The sequence below is a fragment of the Psammomys obesus genome, unplaced genomic scaffold (assembly GCF_907164565.1).
Source record: "Psammomys obesus unplaced genomic scaffold, mPsaObe1.curated_primary_1811, whole genome shotgun sequence".
Lineage (NCBI taxonomy): Eukaryota > Metazoa > Chordata > Mammalia > Rodentia > Muridae > Psammomys > Psammomys obesus.
The window spans coordinates 4,839,034-4,856,145 of record NW_026596069.1 but is presented as its reverse complement, the minus strand read 5'-3'; the positions used below and the strand labels follow the sequence as shown (position 1 = coordinate 4,856,145).

At 38.2% G+C, this 17,112-nt stretch overlaps 1 non-coding gene across 1 annotated transcript; it reads right to left on the bottom strand.

Annotated features, from left to right (window-relative positions):
- Positions 1 to 15,928: 15,928 nt before the first annotated feature.
- LOC129690260 (small nucleolar RNA SNORA17) lies at positions 15,929 to 16,063 on the bottom strand. Its single transcript, XR_008722264.1, has one exon. It is a non-coding gene; the product is annotated as a small nucleolar RNA SNORA17 (small nucleolar RNA).
- Between the last annotated feature and the right edge of the window lie 1,049 nt (positions 16,064 to 17,112).

The following is a 17,112-nucleotide window of genomic DNA, read 5'->3' as shown; positions in this document are numbered from 1 at the left end:
CACCACCACCACCACCACCACCACCACCACCACCTGAGGGGGGAACAGCCTTACCAGGCCACAGAAGAAGACAGTGCAGCCAGTCCTGGTGAAACCTGATAGGCTAGGGTGAGATGGAAGGGGAAAAGGACCTCCACTATCAATGGACAGGGGGAGGGGAATGGGAAGAGAAGAGGGAGGGAGAGCAGGATTGGGAGGGGAAGAGGAGGGGGCCACAACTGGGACACAAAGTGAATAAATTGTAATAAAAATAAACAAATAAAATGCTGGGGAAAAAATAGCTTTAAAAATAAAAGCTGAATAGATTTCAGAGGTTGCAGGTTAGAATGCTACTGAGAGAAGCAAAGAATCATATTTATACCCTGCTGAAGCAATCGCCATTCACACGTCACAGGCATCAAGATATTCTTATGCCGGCCCAGGAGGCAGTTCATATAACAATGCAGATGACACACTCTTGTGATAACAAAGAGCTAAAGGCAAAATGAAATTGTCTTTTCCACATGAACAAATAGATTTTGCAAGGATTCTGTAGTTGAAATAAATATCAAAATACTATATAAACTTTCAAACTTATGAGTATATAAATCATAATTTTATGTTATAAAATATTATGCCTAACATACAGAATTAGTTTTTTTTTCTTTATATTAATTTAAACTTATTTTAACAGAGACACAAATGCATAGATATCATACATATTTATGTGATATCATGCAATATTGCCACATGTGCTTACTTTGTGAAATGTTTAAATCATTTCAACCATCTATCTTTCCAAACATTTAGCATTTATTTATGCTAAAATCATTTTCAGTGTTTGTGATACATAGTACATTATTACCATTTATAGTTATCCTACTTTTCAAGAGAAAGCCAGAAATTCTTGCTCTTTTTTCAAATTTTTGATAATTTTAAACATGGATTTTGTATTTACAGCATTTTCACGCCTCCTCCTCCTCTAGCCCAGTTTCTTCTATGACCTCCATTTCTTCTTCTCAAACTGTTGACCACCGTGTGTGTGTGTGTGTGTGTGTGTGTGTGTGTGTGTGTGTGTGTAAATAAAACCTGCTGAGTTCTATTGTTACTCATGTGTACATGTTCAGTGCTAAACACTTGGAATTGGATATCAGGGGCCTCTGTCTTGGATAAGACCCTCTCTCAGCCACCAATTCCTTACAGCCCTTTATCAAAGGGTGGGGCCTTGTGAGATCTCCTTCATCCACATTGGTATGTCAACTGGTGTCACTGTGAAGGTCTTGATTTTAGTGATAATATTGTTGAGATTTCATGGGTGCAGCTTCCTTATTGAACACAGAAGTCACTAATGGTAGGTGTCTTGGTCCTCTGATTCCCTTTCCATCACCTCTTCTCAGTGTTCCCTGAACCTTAGATGTGAGGGTCATGTTGTAGAGGTGACAGCTGGTGTTTGGAACCCCGCATTCAGTTGTTCTTTGTGTTTTAACTAGATGTGTATTTCTGTGATCACCTCTACCTGCTGCGAAATGAAGGTCTCTGATGAGGGATGACATTTACTCTTATCAGTGGGAATGAGGCAGGTATTCAGAATGGGGTTAGAAATTAAACTAGCTAAGGTCCAAAACTTAGTGCTCATTGATTTGCCTGCTTCTGACCTGGCAATCGCCCATCTACCTTCGAGTTCTGTGAGGTCAGCCTTTTTATATCACATAGGCAGTGACTACAGATGCTGTTTGCTTTCAGTGTCTGGCTTGTTTAACTTAACATAATTATTCCCACTCTCTCCTTAGTGGACACATGTGATGGGGTTTTGACCTTTATTGTGGATGAGCAGTATTTCAATGTGTACGTGTGTCATCATTTCTTAAAAACATCTAAAATTGCAGGAACATATCATCTTTACAAAGCAAACACGAAAAATATAACACTTGGTTTTTTTCTTTTATTGAAAATGTATTTTTATACAACATAGTCATACTATGGTTTCTTTCTCCCCCAACTCCTCTATGCTTCTCCTCCTAACCTTTCATCCAAATACGCACCCTTCCTGTCTCTGATTAGAAAACAAACAGCCATCTAAGGAATAATAAAATAAGATAAATAAAAAACAAACAACTTATAACAGGTCAAAACAGACAGAAAAATAAAAGCCAAAGAAAGAGCATGAGAAACACATAAAGTTGCAAAGACACAGGTTCACACACACAAGAAGCCCATAAGAACACATAATATGTATGCAGAGGACCTGTAAGGAAAAGAAAAAGTGAAAAAGCTTTGACCCAACATTTTGAGACAAAAACCTTCCTAAGATGTCACTAAGTTCATTTCCTGTTCTCCATCTACTACTGGGCATGGAGCCTACTCTTATGAGTACTTTGTTTCCCCAGTGAGACAACCCTGGAGAAAACTAATTTTTCATTTGCAAGTAATTTTCAATTAGAGCTAGCTTTTGGGTTAGAAATGCGGTACGTTGTTGTGCCCAAATCATGAGACCCCCCAAAAGACCACCACCAGGAGTTGAGTCCATTGTAAAACACATGAGGATCTTTTTATTACAAGCTGCAGCTTGGGCTCACATATCCTCACCACTGAAGTGGTGAGAACTAAGAGAGCCCTGTGATAAGGTTAGTTGGGTGATTTAAAGAGTCCGTTCCCTCCCAGCACGCCCAAAGCAGGGGGATTCCTGCCTGGCAAGCATCTATTGGTCAAAACACAAAAGGGGATGTTGCATTTTGAACTTATATGGCTTTAGAAAGGCCCCCAAACCATTAAGGTATGGTGTCCCTTCTTAGGGGGAGAGGGGCCAGTTTCCTAGCAACTGTATCTCTAGTGGGCGGGAAAGAATGTAATAAGGCTAGTTCTTCCCTGAAAGTGGCTGGACATATCTCCACTTGGCTGACCTTAGTTCAGGCTTGTGCTTTAAACTTTAAAATAATAGCCACTGATTTTTTAATCCTTTGGTCTCTCACATGTCCATTTCTCCTCTCCAATCTAGGACCCTACCTTGTGCAATCCCCTGTGCATGCTGCCACAGTCTCTGTGAGTTCATATGTATGCCCATCAGGATATGTTTAGAAAGCCTTGTGTCCTTGGTGTCCTCCAATCCTATGGCTCTTACACTCTTTCTACCTCCTCTTCAGCAGAGTTCCTTGAGCCCAAAAAAGAGGGGTTTGATAGCGACATCCCATTTAAAGCCAAGTGTTCCTCTCTCTCTCTCTCTCTCTCTCTCTCTCTCTCTTTCTTCCCCTCTCTCCTCCTCTCTCTCCTCCTACCTCCCTTTCTCTCCCTCCGTGCCTCTCTCCCTTCCTCCCTCTCTGTGATCCTCTCCCTCTCCCTTTCCCTCTTCTTCTTCCTCTCCCTCTCCCCATTGTTAGGCTATAGGTCTCTGTACTTGTTCCCATTTGCTGCCATGAGGAAGTTTCTCTGATGATGGCTGAGCCTGGCATTGATCTATGAGTATAGCAGAATGTTGTTAAGAGTCATTTTTGTTGCTACATTCCTTTAGAAAAACAGTAGTATTTGGACTTCCCCTAGGACCATGGCCTATCTAGTCTCAGGTTCTTGGCCAACAAAGCAGTGGCAGATATGGGTCCCATCTCATGAAATGAACCTTAAATCAAATCAAATATGGTTGGGTTTTCCCACAAGCTTTGTGACATCACCACTGCAGATTGATGGGTTGTAGCTGGGTTGGTGTTTACTTTTCTCCTTTGGTAACATGCAGAATACTTTCCAGTACTGTGAATACTGGCTCCCAGAGGATCAGCTTCAGTTCTCCATGTCCAATGAGTTGTATATGTGTTGTCTTGTGCTATAGGACCTTACCATGCCATCAGTTTGTAGGGAGTAACCAATGGCCTTGACAATAATTTGGGCATTCCCACAGGACACCTAGATTAGCAAGCATTAGGTTAGATGTAGCTTATTCCCTGTGTTAGAAGTTTCATTTGGTGGCAAGAGATGTGCAACTAGGGTTCTGTCTTCCCATTATTTTGTGATTTTATTTATATGGATTACACACTCACAAATGTACCTATGTATATGAAAGTGTCTACTGTATTAGTTTTCCATATGACCCTCCCAATGGCCCTTAGTTTTAATATTCCCTTCTTTAACACCCTCCCTGTCCTTGTTTGAATTTCCTGTTCCAATCATCCGCCTCCTCCATCCAGAACTATATGTTCTATTTTCCCTTCCTAAAGATATCCATCCCTCCCCACTCCTAGTTTCCAGTCCCTCTGTGGCTATATGGATTGTAGCTTGCTTGTCAATGGCTTAATACCTGATAATCCTCATACAAGTGAATACGTGCTGTGCGTTTCCGGGTCTGGGTTATCTTATTGAGAATAATTTTTTAGCTCCATCCATTTACCTGCAAATTTCATGATTTCATTTCTAACAACGGAATAATATTCCATTGTGTAAATATATCATGTTTTAGCCAGCCTGGTGGTGCACACCTGTAATCCCAGCACTTGGGATGGCAGAGGCAGGCAGATATCTGGGAGTTTGAGGCCAGCCTGATCTACAAAGTGAGTCCAAGATAGTCAGGGCTACACCAAAAAAAACCTTGTTTCAGGAACTCAATGACTGGCTCTTTGGCCTCCCCACCCCCCAAGGGAGGAGCAGTCCTGTTAGGCCACAGAGGAGAGCTTTGCAGCCAGTCCTGAAGATACCTGATAAAACAGTATCAGATGAATGGGGAGGAGGTCCCCCCTATCAGTGGACTTGGCAAGGGGCACGGTGGAGAGGAGGGAGGGAGGGAGGGACTGGGAGGGAATGAGGGATCGGGACACGGCTGGGGTACAGAGTTAATATAATGTAACTGATAAGAAAAAAATAAAATACAAAAAAAAAAACCCTGTTTCAAAAAAAGCATATATATATATATATATGTGTGTGTGTGTATATATATGAAAACAATATATATGTTGTTACCATATATATGTGAAAACTATATATAATATATATAGCTATATAATATATATAAACTATGTATATATATATATACATATGTATATACATATGTATACGTATATATGGTTTTCTCAGTCAGTTCATCCACTGATGGACATCTAGGCTATTTCAGTTTCTGGCTATTATGAACAGAGCATCAGTGAACATGGCTGAACAAGTGTCTTTCTAGTAGAATGAAGGGTTCTTTGGGTATATGCCCAAGTGGTATAACAGGATGTTGGGAATATGTCCAACTTCTTGAAGAACACTCACACACCTGCTTCCACAGTGACTGGACAATTTGCACTTTCACCAGCGATGGATGAGAGTGTTTCCTTTTGCTGCACATCCTAACCAGGGTGAGCTGTCATCTGCTTTATTGATCTTGGCCATTATGACTCATATGAGACAAAATCTCAAAGTAGTTTTGATTTGCATTTCCCTGATGACTAAGGGTGTTGAACATTTCTTTAAGTGTTTCCCTGCCATTTGAGTTTCATTCTCTGTTTAGATCTATACATTAATTTTAGTTGAAATATTTGTTTTCTTGATGTCCAGAGGGGATTTTTTAGTTCTTTAAATATTTTAGATATTAGCCCTCTATCACATGTGCACTTGGTTAAAAAAAAAAAATCTTTTTCCATACAGTAGCCTGACACTGTTCAAATGATAGTGTCCTTCGCCACACAGAAACTTCTCAGTTTCATGAGGTCCATTTGGTAATTGTTGTCCTTAGTTCCTGTGCTAATGGAGTTCTATTCAAGAAGTCTTTTTCTGTGCCAATGAGTTCAAGAATAGTCCCCACTTTCGCTTCTATAAAATTCAGTATATCTAGCCTTATGTTAGGTCTTTCTTCCACTTAAAGTTGAGTTTTGTATAGGATGGCAAATAGGATCTATTTGCATTCTTCTTCATGCAGACTTCCAGTTCGGCCAGAATCATTTGTTGAAGATGTTGCCTTTTTCCAGTGTTTATTTCTGAATTCTTTACTAAAAATTGGGTGTCAATAGGTATGTGGAATTATTTCTGTCTTCAGTTCAACTCCACTGATCAATGTGTCCATTTTTGTGCTGATACCATGCTGGTTTTATTACTATAGTTTTGAAGTACCACTTAAAATCAAGAATCGTGATAGATCTAGCAGTTTTGTTATTATTCATGAATGTTTTACATACATTACAATACCTGAGCTGTGTGTACATATGTGTGTGTGTGTTTCCATATGTAGTTGAAATTGTAGTTTCAAGATCCGTGAATAATTGTGTTAGAATTTTGATGAAGATTACATTGAATCTATAGGGCATTTTTAGAAAAATGGTCATTTTACTATAGAATCCTACCAATCCATGAATATGGAAAGTCTTTCCATATTCTAACATCTTCTTCAATTTCTTCTTCAATGTTTTAAGGTTTTTATCATACAGGTCATTTATTTGCTTGATTTGAGTTACTCCAAGATGTTTTATATTTTTAAGCTATTGTGGAGGTGTGTTTCCTTTATTTATTTATCAGTCTATCTGTCATTTGTATATTAGAAGACTATTGATTTTTGTGTGTTTATTTTGTATCCTGCTACTTTGCTTAAAGTATTTATCACCCATAGGAGTTTCCTAGTGGAATTTTTAGGGTCACCTATGTATACTATCACATCATCTGCAAATAAAGATACTTTAATTTTTTTCCCTTCCAATTTACGTCCCCTTGATCTCCTTCAGTTGTCTTATTACTCTAAGTAAGACTTCACATACTTTATTGAATAAGTATGGAGAGAGTGAACAACCTTGCCTTATTCCTTATTTTAGTGGAAATGCTTAGTTTCTCTCTGTTTAGGTTGATGTTGGCTATGGGCTTGCTTTAAATTGCCTTTCTTATGTTGAGGTAAGTCCCATGTATACCTACTATCTCCAGTACTTTTATCATGAAGGATTCAACACCTGATTTTCAACAATAAAAAAAAATCAACGCAAACTTTCATTCAGATAGTAATAAATTCATTTGATTTGAACAATTTCTTAAAATCAGTATCGAAGATATTTCTTGTCACATTTGAAGGTTAAACAATTTCAGTTCAAGGGCAAAATGTAAGAGAAGGAATGTAGAGGTAATTTTAAAAGTTCGTAACTCGCTTTCCTTTCAGATAAATTTCTGTTTCTCACAATAAGAGTAACTTAAGAGTCATGCAAAGAAACAAAACCAGAGGCTTCTAGCGTTGTGAGATGTGGACAATGTAATCACGTGAAGCTTCTGGCGTCGTGAGATGTGGATGATGTACTGACGTGAGTGGAGTTTCTCGTCTGGAAATGGAGTAAGACAGGGTGAGACAAAATCCGTCCCTCAGACACTGAAATTTCCAAGGCCACTGAAAATATCAACTCGTAGACTTACTAACTGCAGGGATGATCGATGCAAACTAACATGGACCCCAGTAGTTAAATCTTGAGGATAACTAGAAAGTTACATGTCTTATTATGTAAAGCAGCAAAAACCCAGGTTTGACACCTCTACAAAATGCCAAGCACCTGAAAATAACAAAATAACATATGTAAAAGCAGTATAATGCCAACTAGAGTCCAAATTATTATCCTTATATCCATAGATAAGTATAGCTCTCAGTTCTCATCAAAGAAGCTTTTTTGTTGTTGTTCTTGTTGTTTTGTAGATGGAGACTACCACAGAAATTCACAGCTGGTAAAAGTGCAAAGAACAACTGACCATGGGACACACAACCCCACCTGGAACACCTGTGATACATCCCTACCCTCAGGAAACGTCACAAAGAAAGGAGGCAGAGAGGTGGCCAGGGCCAGAGGACCACAAAGCCTGCTGTGAAGTAAGTCCTCCTCAGTATGACAGAGGCGCTGCATCCCTGAAACCTCAACAATGTGGTCACTTGAACGATGGCAGCACAGCAATAACGCCAGCTGGAGTGCCAACCTATATGGGGAAATCTCAGAAGGGCCCATCTTGGATGAAGAGTGACAAGTAATTAAAATAAAAGAGCTTCTGGGACACAGTGAGTCAGGTTTCTCCAGGGTGGCCCGTGAGCTCCCTGATATGTAATCCAATCCTAAGCAATCAGCCCTAAACACATGTACAGATCAGTAGCGCTAAATGGACTAAGCAGGCTGTACTTACATGTACTTATGTAACAGGAAAACATTTATAGAAGCAAAGGAAATTCATTATCAGAAAATATCAGTTAGACGAGTGAAATGATTTTGCATAAAGACCTAGGGAAAATGTGTGTCTGTGGACTTTATTTTTAAAAAAATATAGAGTAAAACACAAAATAGAGATAAGAGTTTAAATGCATTAATAACAATGATTTAAGAGAGAGGAAAGACTAGTTGAGTTGAAATGTTTTACATTTTAAAGGCACCCAAACTTTCTCATGACTGACAGAAGAAAGCAAAATTCAGCACAGATTACCTGAACAAGCTAATAGAACGTACAAGCAAATGTAAGGCACAGCAAATGGGTCTTCTGTTGGCTGAGTTATGAAACATCTCACAGGATTAGAGTCACTCAGTTTGTGTCATAACCAAAAAATAATAATAATAATACCATGAATAATTATAAAACCTCACTGAAAGCAGAACAAAATTAGCAACAATTTATGGCTGTCGATGAATTTCAATAGAAATTAGAGGCCCAAACAGAGAAGAAAGCATCTAAAAAGAAAAGAAGTGTTTTCTTCTAAAATATGAGGGGTTTTTTTCTGAACCTTTAATACATAACTATCTACTCACTTTGAAAGCTGTCTCTGAGTCAAACTTGCATTTTTCCCTCTGGGATTGCAGCCACAGGGCCTCTGAGCTACAGCTCTCAGGTAGATATGTGTGGGTGGTTAACGAGAAGTGGAAAAAGCAATAAACGTTTGAACTCATAAATATGAGCTTCTCAGTGTTCATTCCAATAGTCTCAGGACTAGTCAATCAAATGAGGAAAGGCAATTGTAGGCTTCGCGTGGCGATCCAGGGAGCGCCGCCGGATGCGGAGACCTAAGTTAGGCGAATGAATGCAGTCAGAGGTCATGTCCAGATTTGGAGGGCAAGGACAAGGGCTATAACTCTATGACATTTAAGCTTTTTGGTATTTGCTGCTTTAACTCTCTTCTCTGTCCCAGAATGACTCTTGACCTTCATACCTCAAGACCCCATCTGCACTGGGTACTAACTTCAAGACCAAAAACCCACGTGCAGCATGATAACACGCTAGCTTCTTATTCTCTCCCACCTCCCAGAAGGAAGCCACCATACGCCTTTACCCCTCCTGTGCTTCCTGTAAATATTGCTTTTTAAAAACGTATTCCTTCAACAAGCCCACCCTTAGTCTCAGGTGAAAAGCATTGCTCTGACGAATAAAGCCTTTTGTGTTTCTCTCTGGAAGGAATGCATCTCAGAGCTTTTGGAAATGTAGCCAGATATTATTTTATGCGTCAGGAACCTAAGAAAGAAGTGGAAATCACTTGTCTCTACTGAACCGCCAAACCTTTTTAAGGTTCATGTTCTATGTGTCCTCGTAGCATCTCTCCTTAGAAAGCAGCAGAGTCCCTCACAGGCAGTACTGGGGAAATAAAACCAAAGTTCAAAGGTGTCTACCAGTGGGAAGAAGGCAAAACAACAAGAAAAAAAAAAACTGTATCTTGGAAATCATTTGGTGCCTGAAAACAGCATCTGTTTTGCAATTGTTCCTGACCCCTCCTAATTTTCATTGAGATTATTGTTAATGAAATGCATCTTACCTGTTAGCATTTGGCATTTAACTACCTCTGGTCCCTTTGATGTTCAGCTACAGCTCCCCAAACTGCTGGTTATATCTATTGACAATATAAGAAGTTAAAAACTATCACTGAAATATATGAAATTAAATTATTGGAAACATCCAAAATATAGACACTGGGCAAGAAAATAAAAAACATAAATAATCAGAGTACAGAGAAATGAAAAAGGAAGAACAAGAATATAGATAAAAGTCTGGGCAGAGAATAAGTGAGAGAGAAACAGACAAAGAGAGAGAGAGAGAGAATGGGGTGGAGGGAGGTAAGAATGTTGAGTGTAAGGTAAAGAATGAAGTTAGAGAAGGAGGCAGAGGAAGAGAAGGGAAACAGAAAAGAACACATAAGAATGAATTACATTTTAATACAGTAATATATACATAATTTAGTACATGCTAATTATGTATAATAGGTATGTATATATATGTATATATATACACATATATATATATATAACTTAGTACCTAGGTTGTATTATATAATAGACCAAATATAATTTAGTATCTATTTCATATTTTAGTATATATATATATGATTTAGTAATCTGCAAGCATTAAGTCAGGAGTCATGATTTCTCTTCTGTCTATTGTTAGCCCTGTCTTTATTGCGTAAAATTTACTTTCTCTGTATCTATTGCTCAGTAAATATTAATTTGTGTATGAATTCATGTAATCTTTACTGTAATCAAAATTTAAAACTGTATACTTCAGCCACCATGCATATAATTTGGAATCTATGAATATATTTTGTTTTAGTAAATTTTCTATTGCTGAGAAGAAACACCATGACCACAGCAACTCTTATAAAGGAAAATGTGTAATCGGGGCTTGTTTACAGAGTAAAGAGATTTAGACCACTACTGTTATGGCAGGAATCATGTTTGTATGAAGGCAGACATGGTGCTGAGGAAGGAGCCAAGAGTTCTATATCTGGATCTATAGGCAACAGAAAAAGAGAAAGTCACTGGGCCTGGCTTGAGAATTTAAAACCTCAGAGCCTACTCCCAGTGACACACTGCCTCCAACAAGGCCAAACTTCCTTCATCAAGGCCACATCTATGAATCTATGGGTTCAAACATGGATTTAAAGAAACCACATGTTTCTATGACTATGGTTTCAGAAGATTTGAAAATATCATAAAGATTGAGTTATTCTACATGTTTTTCTTGAGGACCTGCTTTCACTCAGCATAGCATATCTTAAGAAATAGCCAGATGTTGGCACTTTCTCAGACAATTAGGAATAGGTCTACCTCAAGATCCAGCTATACCACTCCTATGCATATAACCAAAATATGCTCATACACAACAAGGCCATTCGCTCAACCATATTCATAGCAGTTTTTTAGTAATAGCCAGAATCTGGAAACAACCCAGATGTCTCTCAAAGGAGGAATGGATCCAGAAATTGTGGTACATTTACAAAACGGAATACTACTCAGCAATTAAAAACAGGAAATCATGAAATTTGCAGGCAAATGGTGGAATCTAGAAAAGATCATCCTGAGTGAGGTATCCCAGATGCAGAAAGACACACATGGTATATATTCACTTATAAGTTATATAAGTATATATTCACTTATTAGTTATATAATATAGGATAAACATACTAAAATCTGTACACCTAAAGAAGTTAAGCAAGAAGGAGGACCCTGGGTAAGATGATCAGTCCTCATTCAGAAAGGCAAAGAAGATGGACATCAGAAGAAGGAGAAAACAGGGGACAGGACAGGAGCCTACCAAATAGGGCCTCTGAAAGACTCTACCCAGCAGGGTATCAAAACAGATGTTGAGACTCATAGCCAAACTTTGAGCAGAGTGCAGGGAATCTAATGAAAGAACAGGGAGATAGAAAGGCCTGGAGGGGACAGGAGCTCCACAAGGAGAGAAACAGAACCAAAAAATCTGGGCCCAGGGGTCTTTTCTGAGATTGATACAACCAAGGACCATGCATGGAGATAACCTAGAACCCCAGCACAGATGTAGCCCAGGGAAGCTCAGTGTCCAAGTGGGTGTCCTAGTAAGGGGAACAGGGTCTGTCTCTGACATGAACTCAGTGGCTGGCTCTTTGATCACCTCCCCCTGAGAGGGGAGCAGCCTTACCAGACCACAAAGGAAGACAATGCAGCCAGTCCTGATGAGACCTGATAGGCTAGGGTCAGAGGGAAGGGAAGGAGGACCTCCCCTATCAGTGAACTTGGGGAGGGGCATGGGAGGAGATGAGGGAAGGTGGGATTGGGAGGGGATGAGAGAGGGGGCTACAGCTGGGATACAAAGTGAATTAATAAAAAAATACAAAGTATAATTAATAAAAAATATAAGTAAATTTTTAAAAGAAAAAAAAAGAAATAGCCAGATGTAACATATATTAGAAGTTTGGTGTTATGGTGAAATGGTGTTGTTTCATAAAAATAGTCATGGTTTCTTTGACATTCACCTAATGAACAACATTAAAATTGCTTTTAGTTGTCATTGATTGAAAAAAAAATTACCAAGAAACAATACAAGGAACAATCATTTTTAGGACTTTGCCTAACCTTTTTTTCCTTTAAAGTAAATACTGAGGGGTAAAACTGGTAGAATCTGTGGAAACCTGAGGTTGCTTTTTTGATAATATATAATCAAATTACTTCTCAAGGTGTCTACTATTTTATAAACCCATCAGAAATGTGTGAATGAGCCAATTTTTTTTCTCCTTTCTCAGCAGCTGGTACTACCAGTACTTTTGAAACTGTTCACTTTCTTTTGTGTAAGTTTGTACAGTGGTACCCTGAGATTTTTAGTTGTCGTTCCTAATGGCTGATATTGAATACTCCCTTTCAGATGCTTATGTACTAGCTTTGGGGATAAATATCTACTCAAGTCCTTTAGCTACTTACTAAATTTGGACTGTTGATTTGATTATGACTAATTTTTGAGATTTTCCATGTATTATTGAAATATAAATATATCAACAGTCTCTGTTGCATGTGTAATCTAGTAAGTTTTTCTACCAACATAATTTGTCTTTGCGTCATCTTGAAGGTACTTTAGGCAAAACAAAAATTTTTAACTTTGGAAAATAACGTTATTGTTTTGTTTTATGGATCATCCTGTTGGTGTTCATAAAACATAACCTCAAACCACAATATTACAATCCTTATTAAAATGAAATAGTATTTTCACATTCATAATTCTGGACTGTCTATTTTTATTGTTGATCAATGTATCTATGTCTTTGCTTACACCACACCATGCTATACTTTTGCATATTTAGAACAGATAGTGATCCTCCAACAATGGTGTTTTTTTTTTTTAATCGCCTGTTCTATGTCCTTTGCCCTTCCATTTTAAAGATAACTTGTTTATAAAACTCAAGGTAGGCTTTGGTTTGGATTAATTTTTTTCTGAATCTAAAACTCAAGGTCATTCCTAGAATTTTAAACTTATGTTGGACTTTTCTCTTATTTATGGATTAATACTATCAATAAAATAACAACAAAATAAACATGTTTTCGGAAATGCAGTGTAATACACTTAAATATGTGTGATGATTTTGTTCTTTGAGAAACTCATACTCTACCCAACAAAACAAGGCCTTGTTACCACATTCTAGATTAAAATTGCTATGGGGGTTTAAGGAAAGAAAAAATCTATTCTGTATTCCATTCTCTGAACACTGGAAATTCCTTCATATTGTCCTCTAGTCACGCTAAAGTGTTGTTGTTGTTGTTGTTGTTGTTGTTGTTGTTTTAACTACTGTCTTCTGAAACTAATGCTTAAAAATTAAATGAAATAAAGGATAGAAAAGATAATTCTACCTATAGCTCCCATTTTTTCCATCGTTCTCATGCCAGATAGTCATGGTTCAGAATGCTTTCTTCCTGGGTAGTCTGTGGCAAAAAATTTAAAAAAAAATCTTCAGAAATTCTGTATTCATTATGCACATTTTCCCCAGGTATTTAAGATTCCCAAAATTTTACCAAATTGTATTCCACATAAAGGAAGAAGAATATTCATAACACAAACTTTTCCTTCCTTGTTTTTAAACTCTCTCCTAAGGTTTTTTTTTTTCTCCTGATGTTGCTAGGACTGTTATAATTTCATTTTTTTTTCTTTATGGTATCATAATGGCTTTCTGTAGTTCCTCCTTTCAGGAACCACTTACTTCTTAAGAGCCACTGCATTTGCGAAACCATCAAAGAAGCAATTGGAGCCATATAAGGAAATCAGGCTGCTGTGGTTGCAGACTTCATGGGAGTTATCGTATCAGGAACTGCTTTTGTAACAATTGCCACACCTTGAAAATTCCATGAATTTGTCTTTTAAATTACTACTCTCTGTGATCAAAATTATATTTAAATGTCCATGTCAGAATATTTTGAAATCAGAGATGAGTTTTTATAAAAAAATTACAGGAGAATCTTGAAAACTAGGGTTTCTTCAAGAAGATGAGAATGAAGTGTTGTAGAATCCACTTACATCCATCATAAGTCAAACATCAGGTCAGCGCAGATGACAAAAATGTATTGTAATCAAGCCACTACTAATCAATCAGGGCCACAGAGCAGACTTGGGGCTGAACTGCACCCCTGAAAGGATGCTGTGCAGCATATTTAAAGGATGAAATCATAGAGTGGGGGGAGTGGGTTGGGCTGTAGCACTGTCTAATCATACTTTGACATAAGGGGTTGAGCAAGGGAGTTTCCATCAGTCAGGATAGGAGTAGGTTCGGTTCCTGGGCCTGGGAGCATGAACTTAGTTTGACCTTGCCAGCAAGATGGAGGAGTTGTCCCTGAGATGTCTGTACTCTGACCACTGTTTCCTTACAACAGAAGCTGTTCAGCTATTTGGAAGTCCCCAGCTTCCCTAGGGCCTGGTCCTTGAACTTAGTTCCTCCCTGTGACTAAATGGAGTATGAAAACAAAATGTTAGTACTTAGAATAAGTTTCTTTTGCTTGTTCCAAGCACGGTGGTCAATTTATTTTGTTGCTTTTGAAACATGTCATTGATTCTCGTGTCGAAATATAACCTTAGAAGAACTGTCTAATAATAAATCCCTAGATGAAAATTGGACACTTGCTTTCAGGTTAAGAGAAGAAGAACATGTACTACTTGACACATGTAATGCATGAGACAACTTACTATGTGCAGTAGAACGTAGTTGTCACTGGGTTCTAAGCAGGTTGTGTAATAAATGAAGTAGCTGGTGGAGTGACTCCCTTTATTATAGAGATGTTGAATTATTGACAGTTATTGAGTCTTTTAAAAACTCACTTATTAGACAATTATAGGAAACATTAAGGGAGGTCAAACCCAAATCATTTCTACCTTTTCTACCTCATGCTAGTGACTTCTGGCATGGTTCAGAATCAATATCCTAAGTACCCCTCATCATGGAGTCCTTCTTAGTCACATTTGTCCTAACTCCCATTGAGTTAAGAGTGTCCCTACACAGTGCTTCAAAAGAAGTCACACTCAAAATACATTGTCAACCTGGAAATGCCTCTGTTACAATTCTTCCCAGGGCACACCAGCACAAAAATCTCCCATCCCGGCATGCTCTTCAGTATGTTCACTATTTCTACAGTTCAAATGGCATTTCTGCTGCCTTCCTGAGAAGCAACTTGCACATGAATGTGGTTATTTGTAACACTGGATGGACCATGAATGCATTTTCTCCTCTACAGTCTCTGCAGATTGAGCTACAATCACGCAGTTGGTAACATTTTTGTCAAGTCTCTGTTGAAATGTGTTTCTTTCCATTTACTTTATTGCAATGCTCATTAGAAACTCGCTTTTTTCTTTATACTGTTAAAAAGTAAAAAATATGGTGTTTGTTACAATGTGATGAAATTTTTTTAAGCAGCATTGAACTTGGTATTTTGTGCATTCTGTCCTTGACTTTATCTTGACATTCAGGCCTCGTAATTCTCAGTTACTTCTGTTGTTATATTTTTTTGTTTTGTTTTATTATGTGATGTATTTTTTGTGCCCTATGAGATGCATGGCAGAACACTATGTTAAAGATGTCACATAGCCATTTTTTAACTATTTATTTGTTCGTTGGGTGCATGCACCCCAATCTTATCTCCTCCTCCCCTCGCACCCTTCCTCCACTCTTGCAGCCTTCCCCACAGCAGAGAAAAACATTTTCGTTGTGGAAGTTGTAGTGTGTCACAGTGTGCCCCACGGTATACTGGACTGGTGGTCTTCTCAGGCCTGCTTTTTTTCATCGAATGTTGGGCTACTAATCATTCAGATGTCCACAGATCAGAACACTGGGAGTAAGCAAACCTAAGGTGTCTCCTCCCTGCCAGCTACTGACTCACATGTGACAGAACAGCTGCACTGCGACACCTCCAAGGGCAGGTCACACAGCCATTTTATCAATTCCTTGTAGAAAGTAAAAATGAATGTTGGACTATACAATGTTTACTCTTAACCCTATAATTATTGTGGAGGTATTATTTGACCAGCTACGACAAATACTAAGACACAGATACCCGTTAGATTTTACAATTGCCTTATTACCTTGGGCTGGGCAGATATTTCTACCTACACTGTCTCAATTACCTCACAATTCATCTCCCAGTCCCCAGCCAATGCCATCCTCCTTAATCACCCCTATCTGGTCTACCTTCCATCCATAATCCCAATATACTTGCTTATATTCTTCATCTTGGTGTTTTCTCCATCCATACCATCCTTGGAGTCCTTCCTCCCAGCCAATCCGTCGTGGCATTCCTCCTGCCTCCTCTCTTCCCATCTATCTCTTTTTTCCATGATTCTCTTGAACTCCGGAGCCCAGGAATCTTAACCATGTATATCCCATTCTGCCCTGCCCAGGTATAGGTCTTTAATCAACCAATCAGGTAAAATGTCTTAGGCAGGTTTACAAAACAAGGACAGGTATAACCAGTTCTTGAGGGCTAGCAAGCAACATCAAAATAAATGATCAGAACAACCCCCAACAATTACTTGAAAACCCTAATCAAGTAGTCTATAATGTTCCCACATTTAGGTTGATATTTAACATAACAAAATTGTTGTTTCAACAACCTAAAAAGACACCACAATTTTATTTTTATGCAGATAAAGTTTCTGAAACACAAAACTCAAGTATTTTCATTGAAAGTGGGTATCAGGAAGAAATTTGAAGATTCACTGATGACAGTGTGTTAAGAGAAGGAAAAATAAGTGAAAGGTGAATGAATGCATTGCTCGTAATGGGTTTTAGCATAAAATTGGTGTAATTTCATTAATTTTCAAGGCTTAGCTCTTATATTCTCTATTAGTTACATGATAATAACAGTAATTTTATCTAACAGGTGAGAATCTTAAGGCCAGCATGAAATGCAGTAGAGATTCCTCTTCCGTTGCTCCCCTACTTTCCCCTCAGCATAAAAGGGATTGATAAAT